Source organism: Mauremys mutica, chromosome 2, assembly GCF_020497125.1.
Source record: "Mauremys mutica isolate MM-2020 ecotype Southern chromosome 2, ASM2049712v1, whole genome shotgun sequence".
NCBI lineage: Eukaryota > Metazoa > Chordata > Testudines > Geoemydidae > Mauremys > Mauremys mutica.
Window position 1 is genome coordinate 289,205,849 of NC_059073.1, and position 19,360 is coordinate 289,225,208.

Sequence of the window (19,360 nt, forward strand, 5' to 3'; positions counted from 1 at the left end):
GCTTTCAGTTAAATAATCGGTACGTTTCTTGCTCTCACGGCCGTGGAGAAAAATGGAAAATGTGAAGTGGGAGGCGCAGAAAATAGAAGGAAAATGAAAAGAACCTCAAATCTGTTATTTAAAAAAAAAATCTGATGATTTTGGATCAGTTGGGCGTGGCAGTACTGCAACCACATCAGCACGCTCTTTGCAACCCTCCACCAGTTCCCCTTCCTCCATCACGTTAAACACAAGCTCCTTGTCTTTGCCTTTAAGGCCCAGCACCATTAGTCTTGCCCTGTCTGTTGGATACACTAATCTATGGAGCCGTCAGCTCCTGCCTTTGGTTTGCCAATGAAACAGCCTCAATCACCCACCAACAGGGGAGTCTTTACAATCATGAGTGGTGTGGGGAAAGTGAATAGGGAAGAGCTGTTTACCCCTTCACATAACACAAGAACTAGGGGTCACATAATGAAATTAATGGGTAGCAGGGTTTAAAACAAACATAAAGATGTACTTCTTCACACTCCGCACAGTCAACCTGTGGAACTCCATCCTGGGGCATGTTGTGAAGGCCAAAAGTATAAATGGGTTCAAAGAAGAATTAGATCAGTTCATGGAGGATAGGCCCATCAATGGCTATTAGCCAAGATGGTCAGGGACACAACCCAAGTAGGTTGGAGGAACCTGTTGTTTGTTTGGATTTTTTTTTACCCGTGAAGGGGTTAAGTTTTACTTTGTGACTTGGCTGGAATGCTAAGCCACATCACCAGCTCCTGCCTTTGTGGGGAACACTGAGGGAACCCACCTTACGGGAGGAAATGGAGGCACAGAGCAACCGCAGCACCATGCTCAACCACAGAGGAGGGGCGGCGGGGGGCTCTATGGGCAGCCATACAGTATAACAAGTGCCTGGTTACAGGTGATGATCCTTTAGCTCAAGTTGTAGAAACTCACGTTTTTAGCTTTGGGCTCCCAGGTTCAATCCCCAGTGGTGGCCAACGTAGCATCTTTCACAAATGCTCTTCAGAGATTTGCCTGCACCCCTCTCTTCGTGCATTACAGTCTTACTGAACGTGTCAGGCCCCCATCGGTCACTCCTGGTGCAGCAGCATCCGTTCCTAAAAGCATGTCCGATCTGAGGAGCAGAGTTTCCCTTTTGTGTGAAGAAACCGTACGTTTTCTAGCTTCCCTGTCCAAGCAGCGCTGCCACCTCACTTGGGGTTAGCCCCTGCTATTTGCACGCAGCCCCTCGTAAAAGGGGCAGTCACGGTGTAGCGACATACTGCCCAGTGAGGAACACTGTGCTGCCAAGAGCCACAAAGACTCCCCGGGCTCCCCTGTTGCACTGAGATGGGTGGGAGCAATTTGCAACACTCTTTTATCCTTCTCTTCTGCATGGCCAGCCAGCTTCAGTGGCTGGTCTGTAGGGGAGGTGGAGACAAATGTAGCTCCGCCCACTCCTGGCCCCTCCCACTTGCTACTGGGTGGAGGGAGAGCTACAGATGAGATCTAATACTGTCTGCATAGCCGTCGGGGAGGACTTACTCCCTTTGACTCCCCTATGTGCCACGTTATGGCTAGAAACAAGTTAGCTCTTACGGCTCGGCGGCTGCACCGGTAAAGCTAACGGAAGCTTTTCTGTTGACTGGAATGGGAGCAGGATCAAGATCTTCATGGAGATTCTTGCATCACTACGTGCCATACAACAAGCTGCTCGATGGGAGATAAGGGCAAGTGCAAGCAGGAACCCTGCCACTCAATTTAGTGAGGGCATAATTTGAATGCTCAAGAGCGGGATGGATACCAATTGTTTGAGCTGCTTGGGTTAGCTGGGTTCCCTCCCCCCACTCCAAAAAAGTGCATATCAGTTAATTCCCCCCCCCCCCCGCCCAATGATTTAAATGCCTGCCATTGCTGCTGGTACCAGCCCTGTAAAAAGAACTGGCCCCTGTTCAAATCCTTCGCCTTACTAAATGTTTAGGGATTTGGAGTCCATACATGCAATTACTGCATGCTTCTTAGGAAGAGAAAATAGCCAACAGCTGTTCTGGCCCCTGATCAATTACAATAGGAGGAAGAGGAGAGGAGGGGGGCAAATCTGCATACAATTAGGAAACAATTCTAAAAATGGGTGATTGGAAGGGGAAAAATATGTTGCCCTGCAGTGTAGGATTGAAGTCTAGCAGCTATGAGGAAATCCCCATCACTGTATTTGAAGGGAGAGAAAGTAGCCAGTGAAGTGAGTGCCACTCTGGGGGCTGGTAGGGGGGGAAGAGGTACCTTTGCTGAAAGGATCTGAACACGGGTATCCTGATCTGTAAATTGAACTCCAAGGGGAGGACATGCTTTCAGACCGGGGTTAAACGATGCTCTCAAGTGCTGTCCATTTACTCTGGAGACTCTCTTATTAGTATTTATTATTTGTAGTACAATAATGCCTAGGAGTCGTAGTCGTGGAATGGGACCGCATTGTGCTTGGAGCTGTACGAACGTAGAGCAAAAATATGGTTCTTGTTCCAAAGCGCTTATAATGTAAATATATACAAAAAAAGAGAATAGGTGGATATAGACAGAGAGGGGTACAAGGAAACAACGAGACAACAAAATAGCCAGTGGTCTTGATATACCAATGGCCCAACCGTTGCCAATTTTCTTGTAGGCATCACTCCATTCCTACGCATTTGCCCTCCCTGACTCCGGTGCTGCATTGGAACGGGCCTAGGCAGTGAAAAACAAAGTGCCAGTCGATAGGTCTGGTCAGGGTGTACTCTCCTACGCGGAATGCAGGCTGTGGTTTTCAAATGAGAGAGTTAGGTGTCCGGATTTCACTGAAATTCAGTGGGAATTGGGTACCTGATGGCTTTGGGTTTGTTTGAAAGCCCCAGCCAGAAGGGCTCCGAACCAGCCTTATTCTGTAAGATGAAAACATGGTCTTGTGGTGAAGGCACAGCTGCGGGAGCTGGTGTGGTCTTTATTCCAAGCTGGGCTGCAAGTTTCCAATACAATGCTGAGCAAGTCACCTGATGTCTCTGTGCCTTAGTAAAATGCGGGTAACAATAATTTGTTCTGTGGGGTACTCGGGTGCAAACTAAACTCATGATTTTTTGGCTTGTTGAGATCATTGGGTGGAAGGTGCTGTACAATGGCAAAGGATCATTGTCCAAGGAAGGGAGGTGACTATAACTGTTATATATACACAGACATAAGGTGGGTGAGGTAATATCTTTTATTGGATCAACTTCCATTGGTGAAAGAGACAAGCTTTCAAGCTCCACAGGGCTCTTCTTCAGCTCTGGGAAAGGTCCTCAGAGCATCACAACTAAATTTAAGGTGGAACTGATTGTTAAGCGTAAGGAGTTAACACACGTTGCAAGAAGCCATTCAAAATTAACTGGGCAATTAACATCTCTGCAGTCACAGGACAAAGAATTAGTGGGTTAAGTTTGTTGTAATACTAATGAGACATAAAACCAGTGTCTTTATTGTGTCCATGATGTTTGATGTCTAACAGAATTATGAATTTAAGCTCCTAGGCTCATTTTTTGAAGGTGCAGCAAAGAATCCTGTGGCACCTTATAGACTAACAGACGTTTTGCAGCATGAGCTTTCGTGGGTGAATACCCACTTCTTCGGATGCAAGACTTTTGAAGGTGGTGTTCAGGTTTCCTTTGAGGATGTGGATTCAGAGGTCAGATATGGAGTGATCATGTTGTTTAAAGTGCAAACACATTTACACACAAACACACACAGAGGCAGAGAGTACATAGAACCATGCAGAAAACACTTTGACCTTAGCAAAACATTTCTTCCTTTTTTTTTAAACAAAATTCTGTCAAAACTGACACTTCCTGGCAGAAAGTTTTGAGTTCAACAAATTGACATTTTCTGATAGAAAAAACATTCCATCGGAAAATTCTTGACCAGCTCTACTGCCAATGGTATAGCAGACACTTTGTGGACAGAAGTAGTTTTGTGTAGGTTGGGATAGTAGATAAGAGCATTGGGTCTCAATATTTTCCATACTGTGACCTCCATTTTCAAACGTGGACCTAATGGGATCCTCTCCCATATTATCTGTATATGACAGGGGCGGGCAAACTTTTTGTCCTGAGGGCCATATCAGGTTTTGGAAATTATATGGAGGGCCAGTTAGGGGAGGCTATGCCTCCCCAAACAGCCAGGCGTGATCTGGCCCCCACCCCCTACCCCACTGCTTCTCGCCCCCTGATGGCCCCCTCCCCAGGACTACTGCCCCATTCAACCCCCCTGTTCCCTAACAGCCCCCCCCGGGACCCCTGCCCCATCCACCCCCCCTCCTTTTCCCCTGACCACCTCCGGAACCCCTGACCCTGACTGCCCCCTGTCAGCCCATACAACCCCTCCTCTACTTCCTGACTGCCCCCCAGAACCCATGCCCCCATTGAACCCCCCCTGTTCTCCGCCCTCTGACCACCCTGACCCCTATCCACACGCCCACCCCCTGACCACCACCCCGAACTCCCCTGCCCTCTATCCAACCCCTCCCACTCCCCGCCCCCTTACCGTGCTGCCTGGAGCATTGGTGGCTGGCGGCGCTAGAGCTGCACTGCCCAGAGCACCAGGACAGGCGCCTGGGTGGAGCCATCCACGCCACCACGCAGCACAGAGCACCGGGTCAGGCCTGGCTCTGCAGTTGTGCTGACCCAGGAACTCGCAGCCCCGCCACCAGAGCATTGCGCTGGCGACGGGGCAAGCTGAGGCTGTGGGGGAGGGCGAACAGCAGCGGAGGGACGGGGGGGGCGAGGCTCCCAGGCCAGGAGCTCAGGGGTGGGACAGAAGGGTCCCATGGGCCGGATGTTGCCCCCGGGCCGTAGTTTGCCCTCCTCTGATATATGGGAAGGACAATGACCCTTTGATACCTGCCCAGGAGCTCCAGTGGGAGAACCCGTGGGTGAGAATGAAGTGAGAGAGTAATTAGCAAGTTGGTGAACACATTAACCCATCGCTTCTGGAGCATTTGGCTCAACTGCAAAGAGGACACACTTGAAATGACTGTGGTGGTTCCCAGAGCCTCTCACCTCTAAGTCACTGATTCCAGTTCAAAGCAGCTTGGTAGACACTGGAAGCCTTTACCTTCTGAAGCCTGCTCAGTGACATATGCTGAACTGAGATTGTGAGTCAGTTCCCTGAACATAGCAGTGAACATTTGAGCAAAACATGGTTTTATTCTTAAGGGCAAATGTCTTTTTTTTGACAAGATGTCCATCTTTTGCCAAAAATTGGGGTTTTCCTCAAAAAACTGAAAACCGATATCAGCATTCAGTGACCAAAACCCAATTGTTTTCAGTTGCTGACTTGAATTCCGAGCTGGTTTTCACTGCTGTTAGCCCTGAAGTGCCAGCAGTGAATTGAGAGAGGAGTGACCCAGAGTCCAATCCTTCCTTTGTAGATCGAGAGACTGGGTTAGTAGGCACCAATCACCAGTGTTACCAACTCTTGTGATTTTATGATTACTGGAGAATCTCAACTTTCTTTATTTTAAGAAAAACATTTCCCCAGCCCTTGTGGTTGCAGAGAAAAACCTGAAAAATGTGACCCAAGTACATTCATCCATGTGGGCCCTAATGATACTGTGAGGTCTGACCCTCAGCAGATCAGAAGTGACTACAGGGCTCTGGGAGTAAGAGTGAAGGAGTTGGGGGTGAAGGTGATGTTCTCTTCAGTCCTTCTAGTCAAGGGTAGGGGCCTCGGCAGAGACAGATGTATCCTAGAGGTGAATACCTGGCTGTGAGGATGGTATCACCAAGAGGCTTCAGCTTCCTTGGCCATGGGATGCTGTTCTGGGAAGAAGGACTGCTGAGCAGAAACGGGGTCCACCTATGGAGGAACGGAGAAGAGCATATTGGGATACAGGCTGGCTAACCTAGTGAGGAGGGCTTTTAGCTAGGTTCAATGGGGGCAAGTGACAAAACCACAGGTAGGTCAAAAACATGGAGACCTGGGAGAAGGGTCGGAATCTGGGGGGAGCATGGGCTGTTATAGCAGGGATAAAGGAGACACAAGACAGAACTGGAGGAGGGGATTAAATCAGTATCTTATATGTCTGTATACTAATGTGAGAAGTATGGGGATTAAGCAGGAAGAAATTGAAATGCTAGTAAATAAACACAACTATGACATAGTTGGCATCACAGAGACTTGGTGGGATAATACGTATGACTGGAATATTGGCATAGAAGGATACAGCTTGCTCAGGAAGGACAGGCAGGGAAAAAAGGGAGGAGGAGTTGCCTTATATATTAAAAATGTATATAGTTGAACTAAGGTTGAGATGGAAATAGGAGGCAGACTTATTGAAAGTTTTTGGGTAAAGAGAAAAGGGTGATGTCATGGTAGGGGTCTACTACGGACCACCAAACCAGGAAGAAGATGTGGATGAGACTTTTAAACAACTGACAAAATCATCCAAAGCATAGGACTTGGTGGTGATAGGGGACTTCAATTACAGCTTTTACAGATCCAGACTAACACAGCTACCCCTCTGATATTCAACTACCCAGACATCTGTTGGGAAAATAACACAGCAGGGCACAGATTATCCAGCAAGTTCTTGGAATGTATTGGAGACTTTTTTTATTTCAGAAGGTGGAGAAAGCTATTCTAGATCTGATTTTGACAATTAGGGAGGAACTAGTTGAGAATTTTGAAAGTAGAAGGCAGTTTTGGTGAAAGTGATCATGAAATGGTCGAGTTCATGATTCTAAGGCATAGTAGAAGGAAAAACAGCACACTAAAGATAATGGATTTCAAGAAGGCAGTTTTTAGCATACTCAGGGAGCTGGTAGGTAAGATCCCATGGGAAGCAAGTCAAAGAGGAAAAACAGTTCAAGACAGTTGGCAATTTTTCAAAGAGACATTGTTAAGGGCACAAGAGCAAACTAGCCCACTGCATAGGAAAGATAGAAAGTATGGCAAGAGACCACCTTGGCTTGCCCAGAAGATCTTCAATGATCTGAGTCTCAAAAAAAGAGTCCTAAAAAAGTGGAAACTAGGTCAAATTACAAAGGATGAATATAAACAAAAAGCACAAGCAGGTAGGGACAAAATTTGAAAGACCAAGGCACAAAACAAAAGCAAACTAGCTAGAGACATAAAGGATAACATTCTACAAATGTATTAGAAGCAAGAGGAAGAACAAGAACAGAATGTTACTCAATGCGGGGTGGGGTGACAGTAACAGAAAATGTGGAAATTTCAGAAGTGCTAAATGACTTTTTTGTTTCAGTTTTCACCTAAAAGGTTAGTAGTGATTGGACGTCTAACATAGTGAATGCCAGAAAAAAATGAGGTAGGATCAGAGGCTAAAATAAGGAAAGAACAAGTTAAAAATTACTTAGACAAGTTAGATGTCACCGGGGCCTGATGAAATACATCCTAGAATACTCAAGGAGCTGACTGAGGAGATACCTGAGCCCAGGGGCGGCTCTAACTTTTTGGCCGCCCCAAGCAGTCATGCGCGGGAGGCGCCCCGGAGCCGCGGGAGCAGCGGAGCTCCCGCGGGCATGACTGCAGAGGGACCGCTGGTCCCGCGTGGCTCGGCTGGACCTCCCGCGGCTGCGGACGGTTCGCGGGTCCGGCGGCTCTGCTTGAGCTGCCACAGTCATGCCTGCGGGAGGTCCAGCCGAGCCGCGGGACGAGCGCCCCCTCCGCAGTCATGCCTGCGGCAGGTCTAGTCGTCCCGGGACTCCAGTGGACCTCCCGCAGGCATGACTGCGGCAGGTCCGCCGGCCCAGCCTGCTGCCCCCCCCGGCGGCAGGGGACGGGCTGCTCCTCGGCTCGCAGCGGCAGAATGAGCTGGGGCCCCAGCCTTTTGCCGCCCCCTAGATTTTGCCGCCCTAGGCACCAGCTTGTTTTGCTGGTGCCTAGAGCCGCCCCTGCCTGAGCCATTAGCAATTATCTTCAAAAAGTCATGGAAGAGGCGAGAGATTCTGGAGGACTGGAAAAGGGCAAATATTGTGCCAATCTATAAAAAAGGGGAATAAGGACAACCTGTGGAATTACAGAGCAGTCAGCTTGCAACTAGAGCTTATGGAGATATATACCTATCTCATAGAACTGGAAGGGACCTTAAAAGGTCATGGAGTCCAGCCCCCTGCCTTCACTAGGAGAAGCAAGTACTGATTTTGCCCCAGATCTCTAAGTGGCCCCCTCAAATAATGAATTCACAATGCTAGATTTAGCAGGCCAATGCTCAAACCACTGAGCTATTTTTCTCCCTGGTACTTAACTTCAGTACCCAGAAAGATAATGGAGCAAATAATTAAGCAATCAATTTGCAAACACCTAGAAGATAATAAGGTGATAAGTAACAGTCAGCATGGATTTGTCAAGAACAAATCTTGTCAAACCAACCTGATAGCTTTCTTTGACAGGGTAACAAGCCTCGGGGATAGGGGGGAAGGGTAGACGTGGTATATCTGCACAGGCAGAAATTGTGGAAAAACAACATCACTTGCCTCATAACCTAAGTTGTGCAGAACGCAATGCCATCCACAGCCTCAAAAACCACCCTGACATAATCAAAGAGGCTGATAAAGGAGGTGCTGTTGTCATCATGAACAGGTCTGACTACCAAAAGGAGGCCGCCAGACAACTCTCCAATACCAAATCTACAGGCCACTTCCCTCAGATCCCACTGAGGAATACACTAAGAAACTGAGCCAGACGTGTACCCAGAAGCCTCCTACTGCAAGACAAACCGAAGAAAGAAACCAACAGGACTCCACTGGCCATCACATACAGTCCCCAGCTCAAACCCCTCCAACGCCTCATCAGGGATCTACAACCCATCCTGGACAATGATCCCTCACTTTCACAGTCCTCGCCCACAGACAACCTGCCAACCTGAAACATATCCTCACCAGTAACTGCACACCGCACCATAGTAACTCTAACTCAGGAACCAATCCCTGCAATAAACCTCGATGCCAACTCTGCCCACATGTTTACACCAGCAACACCATCACAGGACCTAACCAGATCAGCCACACCATCACCGGTTCATTCACCTGTACGTCCACCAATGTAATATATGCCATCATTTGCCAGCAATGCCCCTCTGCTATGTACATCGGCCAAACTGGACAGTCTCTAAGGAAAAGAATAAATGGACACAAATCAGATATAAGGAATGGCAATATACAAAAACCTGTAGGAGAACACTTCAACCTCCCTGGCCACACAATAGCAGATCTTAAGGTGGCCATCCTGCAGCAAAAAAACTTCAGGACCAGACTTCAAAGAGAAACTGCTGAGCTTCAGTTCATCTGCAAATTTGACACCATCAGCTCAGGATTAAACAAAGACTTTGAATGGCTGGCCAACTACAAAACCAGTTTCTCCTCCCTTGGTTTTCATACCTCAGCTGCTGGAACAGGGCCTCATCCTCCCTGATTGAATTAACCTTGTTATCTCTAGCCTGCTTCTTGCTTGCATATATATATACCTGCCCCTGGAAATTTCCACTACGTGCATCTGACGAAGTGGGTATTCACCCACGAAAGCTCATGCTCCAAAACGTCTGTTAGTCTATAAGGTGCCACAGGACTCTTTGCTGCTTTTATAGATCCAGACTAACACGGCTACCCCTCTGATATGTGGTATATCTTGACTTTAGTAAGGCTTTTGCTACTGTCTCACATGACTTTCACATAAACCACCTAAGAAAATACAACCTTGATGGAGCTACTAAAAGGTGGGTGCATAACTAGTTGGAAAACAGTTCCTAGAGAGTAATTATCAGTGGTTCACAGTCAAGCTGGAAGGGCACATCGAGTTGGGTCACACAGAGATCAGTTCTGGATTCTTCATCTGGATTCAATATCTTCATCAATGATTTAGATAATGGCATAGAGAGTACACTTATAAAGTTTGTGGATGATACCAAGATGGGAGGGGTTGCAAGTGATTTGGAGGATAGATTTAAAATTCAAAATCATCTGGACAAATTGGAGAAATGGTTTGAACTAAATAGGATGAAATTCAATAAGGATAAATGTGAAGTACTTCATTTAGGAAGGAACAATCAGTTGCACACATACAAAACGGTAAATGCTTAGGAAGGAGTACTGCGGAAAGAGATCTGGGGGTCATAGTGGATCAGAAGCTAAATATGAGTCAACAGTGTAACACTGTTGCAAAAAAACCAAACGATTCTGGGATGTATTAGTAGGATTGTTGTAAGCAAGACACACGGAAGTAATTCTTCCGCTCTACTCCATGTTGATTAGGCCTCAACTGGAGTATTGTGTCCATTTCTGGCCGCCACATTTCGGGAATGTTGTGGACAAATTGGAGAAAGTTAAGAGAACAACAAAAAATAATTAAAGGTCTACTAAAATGACCTATAAGGGCAAATTAAAAAAAAAAGGGTCTACAGAAGAGAAGACTAAGAGGCAACATAACAGTTTTCAAGTCCATAAAAAGTTTTTACAAGGAGGAGGGTGAAAAATTGTTCTCCTTAACCTCTGATGATAGGACAAGAAGCCATGGGGTTAAATTGCAGCAAGGGCAGTTTAGGTTGGACATTAGGAAAAACGTCCTAATGGTCAGGGTGGTTAAACACTGGAATAAATTGCCTAGGGAGGCTGTGGAATCTCCATCACTGAATATTTTTAAGAGCAGGTTAAACAAACACCTGTCAGGTCAGGGATGGTCTCGATAATACTCAGTCTTTCCATGAGTGCAGGGGACTGGACTAGATGACCTCTTGAAGTCCCTTCCAATTCTATGATTCTATGATTCTAATGGCTCACGAACAAGAGGCAAATAAAAAGACCCCAATATTTATTATTATTATTTTAAAAATCTCATAGTTTTTAAACTAATCTCAGGATTTTTGGGGCCCGACTCATGATTTTTGAACATTTAGGGTTGACAATACTGTAATATTTACACTTGTGCTATCCCACTGAAGGCCAGGAGGGTCAGGTGTCAGGTGAGGATATAATTTAAAGGCCTTTGGAGATATCAGTGAGAACATTCTATGGTTTGTAGAATCTTTATTACCGGTGATAACGCACAGGAGGAAAATAGCTCAGCTGGATTCTCAAGTCTCGCTGAGCTCGCTCGGCCAACAGTTAGAAAAAAAATCTATTCACATGTAAGTTCAAGTTCATTTGCTGGAGTCACTGAGTATGCTTGGCACCATGGAATGCCATCTGCAAAGTCATTTTCCAGTGTAGGGCTGCACTTTAAAAGGCACTCCACTTCACAATATAGATTCAGTGAATTCTGCATTAGGTGGGGTAGACCTCAGTGTTACATCCTATAATTAGAACAGTTCCACAGTGTGTTATAGATTGTCTACTCTATTCCTGACATTTTATAACGAATAAGGATTGTATTCTAAATACAGTAAAAGCTTTGTTCTCTGGCATGTTGGGGAAATGGGGGGTGGCAGTAAGTCAAAAATTCCAGTTAACTAAGAGGAAGGGAGTTTGAATGTGGGAGGGAGCTCAGGGCTGGGGGATGGGGCACGGGAGGGGTTTCGGGGTGCCGGATCCGGGCAGTGCTCACCTTGGGTGGCTTCCTTAAGCGGTGATTTGTCCCTGCTGCTCCTAGGTGGAGGTGCAGCTCGCCGGCTCTGCGCAATGCCTCTGTCTGCAGGCGCCACCCCTGCAGCTCCCATTGGCCGTGGTTCCCAGCCAATGGGAGCTGCAGAGCCAGCACTTGGAGCGAGCACAGCGCATGGAGCCTCTGTGGCCATTCCTCCACCTAGGAGCAGCAGGGACATGTCGCTGCTTCTGGGGAGCCGCACGGAGCCAGGTAAGGAGCCTGCCTGCCCCGTGCCAACTGGACTATAAACCACACTTTCAATGAAGATCAGAAATGCGGGTTTATAGAGCTTTCCAGCTGGTAAAGTGCTGGATAACACAGCTTTTATTGTAGTTGCATTGCTTGAGCCACACTTAACTATCCCTTAGTGCCATCTAAAAGCCTCTCACATCATTCAACACTAAGCCTGAGTTCTAGCTCAGCCAGAAGTTACTGGGCTCGAGGCTGGTTCACAATAGTCCCTTTTGGAATTATGAATCTGTGACTTACTTTGATATTTTTATTGCCAGTATCTTTTCATAGATTCATAGAATTTAAGATCAGAAGAGACCATTGTGATAATCTAGCTTGGCCTCCTGCATAACACAGCCCAGAGTATTCCACCAAGTGATTCCCCACCAGGGTTGAGGGGTGACTTGATCACAGTCTATAAGTATCTACATGGGGAACAAATATTTAAGAATGGGCTGTTCAGTCTAGCAGAGAAAGGTCTAGCATGATCCAGTGTCTGGAAGTTGAAGCTAGACAAATTCAGACTGGAAATAAGATGTACATTTTTAACTGTGAGAACAATTAACCAGTGGAACAATTTACCAAGGGTTGTGGTGGCGTCTCCATCACTGACAACTTGTAAATCAAGATTGGATGTTTTCCCAAAAGAGCTGCTTTAGAATTTTTTTCAGGGAAGTTCTCTGGCCTGTGTTATCCAGGAGGTCAGACTAGATGATCACAATGATCCCTTCTGGCCTTGGAATGTATGAATCAAGCTCAATAACTTCTGGCTGAGATACAGGATCTCTTTGAGAAAGAGAGTCTAACTTTTCCCCCTGCAAACCTGATCTTATTCAGAAGGCACTTACCAGTTGTTGTTTATTTATATTGTAGTTCCTAGGAGGCCCAACCATGGATCAAGACCCCATTGGCCTAGGTGCTGTGCTAACACAGAACAAAAAGACAGTTTTTGCCCCCAAGAGCTTACAGTCTAAGTATACAACAAGAGAAAACAGATGGATACGGACAGACCGCCAGGGCAGCACAAGGAAACAGTGACAGTGTAGGTCAGCATAGATCAGCGGTGGTCTCAGCACACCAGCAAACTAACCCCTGTGGAATTTTTTGTATGGAACATGGCAAAGGAGAGTTTTAAGGAGGGATTTGAAGGAGGACAATAAGTTAGTTTTGTGGGTGTTTATGGGGAGCTTCGACGGGCAGCATGGGATGATAATGATAGCGTCTTCAGGGATTCCTCAGTCTACTTCCTCACTATCGTAAGACTTCCTTGCATGGTACCGACTTACTAGGAGTCCAGTCCTGCTCCCACTAGGAGTCCAGTGCTGCTCCCGTTGACACCTATGGGTTGTTTGTCATCAACAGGAGAGAGACCTTGGGATCTCTTACTGCACGTCTTCCTCAGCTGGTAGTCACAAAACATGGCATTCTTGAAAACTAACACTCTGGTTTCTCTGCACTCAGTGAGCACTTGCCTTATGGCGCTGAATTCAAGTAGTTCATGGTCACAGGTTCTAAGTTCCTGTTTATTTTCATATGCTCGGTTAGGAAATCAATCCAAGATAGCTTTCCCCCTGTTGGAGGTGTGGCTGGGTGCCTATGTCTTTCTATTACAGTCATCTTCTAGGTAAGTTTGGAAACATCTTGATGCACATTTAAGCTTGAGCTACACAATGTGACTCTGAGGCTTTTAGCTGAGGCACTAGAGGTTTTGGATCAGGAGGTCTCAGGTTCGTTCACTGATGATGATGACATATATCTAGCTGCCTTTACTATCCAAAAGACAATTGGTGAATTAAAACCCTCTTGTAGCTTCGTTTACCTTGAGAATTAGTCCAAGTATTTTCCATCCTCTCTCTCCTCCTGTCCTTGCAGGCTGTAGCAGATGCTTTCACTTGTTTCTTCATTTTTTCACTCCTTGTTTCCTTACCCAAAGAATTTTTCCACTGGATCCAAATGAAACTGCAGGAGCAATTTTAGGCAGACAGAATGGAATTACCCAAATAGGCATTTAGCCAGGATACAGAGATAATGCCCTTTATTCTTGCAAAAAGTGCCCTGGGATAGTTTCACAAGTGCCCAGGGCCTCCCCTTCAGATCTCAGCTGAAAAACTGCATCTCCTTCACCACAGCTCCATAGCGCCACACTGTGACACTGCTTGAACACTGACTCCTTGGCCTTCTCTCCACCCAGGTTTGTCTTAATACTTCCTGATGGAGCCGATTAAATAGTTGTATACCATTTTTTTCTTTGAAAAATAGTGTTTTGTGAAAAATTCTCAACACGATAGAAATGGTCTCATTGAGGAAAATGTTCCAGGGCATTTTTAATCATTGAGAATTGACATCATAAAAGATAGGTTTCATGTCTCAAAAAACCTGGCTTTCAGTCAACAAAACTTTTTGAAAACACAATTCAAAAGTTGGTTAAAAAGGAGTGAGGGAGAATTGTCAAAAGATAGAAAATGGATCCATTTTGAGCCCTGCGAAGTGGAAATGATTTCAGTGTTCTTTGCACAATAGTGCTCCCGTCTTTCAACCACCTTTCCCCATTGCACCAGCACCGAGACTCCTCTATTAGTGAGGACTGTAGTGTGGACAATGCACAAGCTCTTCTTGGTTGTTTCTACCTCCGAGGGCTTGCTCTGAGCAGGGTTAGATCCAGCCTTATGGCTCTTGAGTTGCTTGAGGGTGACTGTGTTCAGAGGAAAATGTATATTTGATTATGACTTGAAAATGTCCTCGTTCTTTAAGGTGAAGTGTTTGAATCAGGTGCTACAGGCATGGCCTCCCCAGGTGCTTTTCTCTGCCATCCCTGCAGCCTTGAAGGGTGAGCCAGGAGCTCTCTAAACAGCTGCTGTCTTTTCCAAAGACTCAGGCTGGTTGTTGCTGTTGTTCATCCCTCGAGTTCGAAGATGACCATGATGTCGCGGGTTGGTTTGGTTTCTGTAAACGCATGAGTGATTGATCAGGTCAATTTGACCTTTGAACTGTCTGTGGCCCACTGAACAAGAGCTGTTGCTCTAGGTTACTGGATTAACAGCGGCCATGCTGCTGATACTGGATTTATGCTGCTGGTGCTTCTGCTCTGCCTCAACAGTTCTCCTCCACTCACAGATGGTAGCTCCAGTATGGATGAAACTTGACAAGGTAGAACAATCATGAGCAAGATCTTCCCAAAACTCTGGGTCAATGTTGAAACACCTGAAGGATAACTTGAGGGAGCCTTTGAAACATTTCTTCTGGCCTCCCTGAGAGCACTTTAGCTCACCACATCAGATCTTCTTTGCCAGTCACTCATCTGCCATTCTGGTGACATGGCCTGCTCATCTCACCTGTGATTTCATCAACGGAATATGGATACTTGGAATGCCTGCCCGTATGAGAACCTCAGTATCTGGAACCTTGTTTCACCATCTTTTCCTCATCAGTTTCCTCAGACAGACTATGGGAAAGTGATTCAGCTTCGTAACATGGTGTCTGTACACTGTCCAGGTTTTGCATGCATACATAACAGTTGGCAACACACTGGCTTTGTAGACCTGCCATTTTGTTTGTTGACTAATGCCTCTGCGCTCCCACGCATTTGCACACAGTCTGCCAAAGGCCACGCTTGCTTTGGTTTTATCATCAATGTGAACTGCACGTGACAGTGTACTGCAAAGGTTGGTGAACTTGTCCATTGCCTGGAGGGCTCGGCCATTCACTGTGATAGCAAGGTCTACGCAAGGCTTTCCTGGTGCAGGCTGGTACATCACGTCCATCTTCTGCAGCTCCCCTGCTGGCTGCCTGCTGCATCATAGGGGAAGGAGTCGAGTAGCGGCCTGCTTCCCTGCTGGGCTGTGGGAGTTCCAGTGAGAGCCGGATGGAAGCTCAACTGATCCTAGAGGACCAATTAAAGCATTGAGTGTGGCCCCTTCACCTTTTTGGAAATGATCGATTCAGCCGGGAAGGGTTGGAAGCCAGGGCCTCCATGGAGGTAAGGAAGTGTCTGCTCTATGGTAGACCCCCACACCGTTGCCGTGGTACAGCAACAGCTGGAAACTATAGGAAAAAGCTCAGTGCTGACATAGCTATAGGAAAAAGTGACATCTATTGAATTACCACCATCACCACTTCCTGGAAGATCAGTGGTTGTGCTTCTCAGGGGGAGGGTGTATCTCCCAGCCAAGTGTTGACTCAGCCCGTCCCTGTTTTACCTGATGAGATTTAACAAGATCACAGTGCAAAGTAGCATTATTATCATTATTTATATTACAGAAGCACCTAGGGCCCTATTGTCATGGATGCTGCAGACAGTCGCTACCCCAGAGAGCTTAGAAGCTACACAGACCAGACAGGCAAAAGGAAGAAGGGAAAACAGACAGAGAGGTGAAGTGACTTGCCCAAGTTCACACAGCAGGTCAGTGGCAGAGCTGGGAGTAAAAGCCAGGTCATTTAAGTCACTGTGTAGCACCCTCCCACTGGGCCACATTGCCTGCTGGTAGAGAGAACATCAAATTCCTCATGAATACAGAAATTCACCCAAGTTCACCCAAAATTAATAACAAATGGGGGGAGGGGAAGGGAGATCTTCTTGTAATTACTATGTGACACGTGCAACATATCCCCCATAAAGCACATTCTCAGAAATCGTCTCAGACGTGCCTATGAGCTGTGCTTGATGTATTCATGGGCCTGCAGCTATCTTGGCTATCTTACCTTGAAGCTTGGCAGTCTTACAGCGGGAGCATTAGCAGAGCTGTGCGAAAGCTAAAATTCATCTCTGGGAGGAACCGTGGAAGAAGAACAGACATGCTGCCGAGCCGGGGCCGCGTACCCCACATCTTGTTGCTACTGATGTTAATCTGCTAAACTTCAGATTCGCGCTGAACTGGGACTCAGAAATTCGGAGACCAGGTCTACAGACGCCAGCGTCACCTTGGGCAGGTCGCTTTCTCTTGGTGCTGTAAAAGGGGACAAGACAACTTTTTTTCCTACCGCCCTTCCTCTGTCTTGTCTGTTTAGACCATACGCTTTTGGGGACTGTCCCTTCAGGCACGTAATGTTGCCTAGTGTCTAGGGCTGTTGCCTAGGCCTGTGGAGAGCTGGGTTCAATTCTCAGAACTTTTGTGACTTTTCTGGGTGACGTCGGGCAAGTCACTTCCCCTCCCTGTGCCTCAGTGTCCCCATTTGTGAAATGGGGTTAAGGACACTGACCTCCATTATAAAGTGCTTTGAGATCTACGCAGGAAAAGTACTGTACAACAGGTATGTGTTATTAGGATGTGTACACTGCCTAATATAATGAGGCCCTGAACTTGGTTGGGGCCTCTAAGCGTTAGGATGATCCGATAGTAAAGTGGGGATTTTGTCAGGATATGCCTTCATATAGAATCTTTTTCTGCATGGGGGAATTCCATCTGCATCATGTGGAAAGTTAAAGGAATCAGGGGAAAACTGCCTCCGTGAATTTCCATCCCTTTCTTGCTGTGGTTTGAGATAAACATTAAGTCATAACAGTGTAAAACCAGGGGAAGTTAGCCGATGCAAAGGGAATGGATGGATGGCAATCATATTACTGCTGTCTCTTCCACCCACATTCTTGGTATTCTTTTATGGAAGAGTCCTTAATTCTCAACCTCATTTTGCATTCATCCTCCACTTAATGCGTAAGATGGTTAGACCATTAGGTAAGGATGATGTTGTTATTTAAGTTATGTCTTGGACGTCCCAGCACCTGGAAACTATTCTCCTTTGTGGTTTTCTGACTGACTTCAGAGAGTCAGAATTATGGCTGGGCCATCCGCTCAGAAAAACCTAAACCAGTCCCCAGCAAACCTTATAGCCTGGAGGATCGTAGTGAAGGTCTAAAAATGTCACCCTCACTTCATCAATATGTGCCATTTCCTGCCAGAAACCAGACTGGTGAGTCATGTGTGATATACATTTTGTACTTTCTCCTTCGTATCAGACTGCACCATATGGCACTAAAACCATCATTTAATGTGGAATTATGAAGCTAATGGAATGTGGAGAATGAGGTCTTGCTTTCCCATTGGTCACCATACCAGTCTTTATGCGCAAGGGAAAGACCAAGCTTGTAAACAGAGCTCTGTGTCCATAGAAACATACAGATTAACTTTTCAATTTAATCGCAGTAAAATAATTGGCTTTTTTTCTATACATTTTAAAAACTAATTTCCACAGCTCACAAGAGTAATGATGATCTACCGGTCAGGCATTTCTTGCCAGTGAAGGACTAGTTGGGTTTGGTTTTGTCTCCATCCAGTCATTAACTGCCCACTAAAAGCCTAACCTGGAGTGAAATTCTGGGTCCACTGAAGCCACTGGGAGTTTTGACATTCATGTCAATGGGACCTGGAGTTCATTATTCCTTAGAGGCCTGATCCTCAGAGGCACTGAGCTCCTCTACCCTCCTATGGTTCTGGATCTGCTTTCATAATCTATCTCCAGCCCTTTCCTACTCTCAGTTGCGGTGCCTACAGGCTGTAACCATTCCCCCTGTACACCCCTTTCCTTGGGTGGATATCATCCAGTCACCCAGCTGCAACATCTCTCAGGTCTACCTCGCCAGTCCCAACCTGGTTCCATACTCTATCCACTCCCACATCTCAGCATGACCCTCAGGCATCTCCTCCTGGATGTCTTGCCCCCAGTTTAAACTTAACATGGCCGAAAGCGAACTCTTGATCTTTCCTCCCCACTCCCCTATTGTCCATCACGGTTGCTGGCAGCGCAAAGCTCCTCGTCATTCATGCCTTCAAACTGAGTGTCATCTTTGACTCCCCGCATTCCACATGTCCAGGCAGTGTCCAAACCCTGTTGCTTCTTCCTCCATTACCTTTCTTACCTTTAATTTCTGTCTCTACATATTAATTCTTGTCTAAACCTCTATCATCTCATCTGGTCAGTTCTTGTCTAACATCTCATCTCTCATCCAAGCCTTGTTGTCTCATAGCTTGATTACTGAAAGCTTCTGCTCCCTGACTTTTCCAACATCCACAATATCCTATTCCCCTTCCCCTCTTTAGTCCATACACAACATAGCTGCCAAGATCACCTTCCTTACCCATCACTCTGAATATGTCACTACCCGCTTTGAGGGCCTGATACAACATCCACTGATGCCAATGGGATTGTTACCATTGACTGTTGTGAGCTTTGTTTCAATCAGGCTCTGAGGGGCTGGCTCCTTACTTTCTGCTCCATCAAGTTTCAAGTTTCTTATCACAGTCTTTAAGGCTTTTCCAAACTCTTCCTCTTCCTGCATATCGGCTTCGCTCCTCCATTTTCTCCACAAATTCCTTCCACAAAGATCTCCCTGCTTCCTTCCATGCTGGCCATGAGCACGGAACTGAACTAATCTGTCAGGCCTCTGTTCTCTTCCACTTCAAGTTATTCCTCAAGACCCACTCCGTCCGTGATGCCTGCAAGAAATGAATGACCTAAGCATTGGCAATGCCATGGGACGGGTGGAGAGATGATTCACTGAGTTACTGAGCGGTTACAAAAATAAATCAAGGCCCAAAGGCCCTGATCCAAAGTCCAC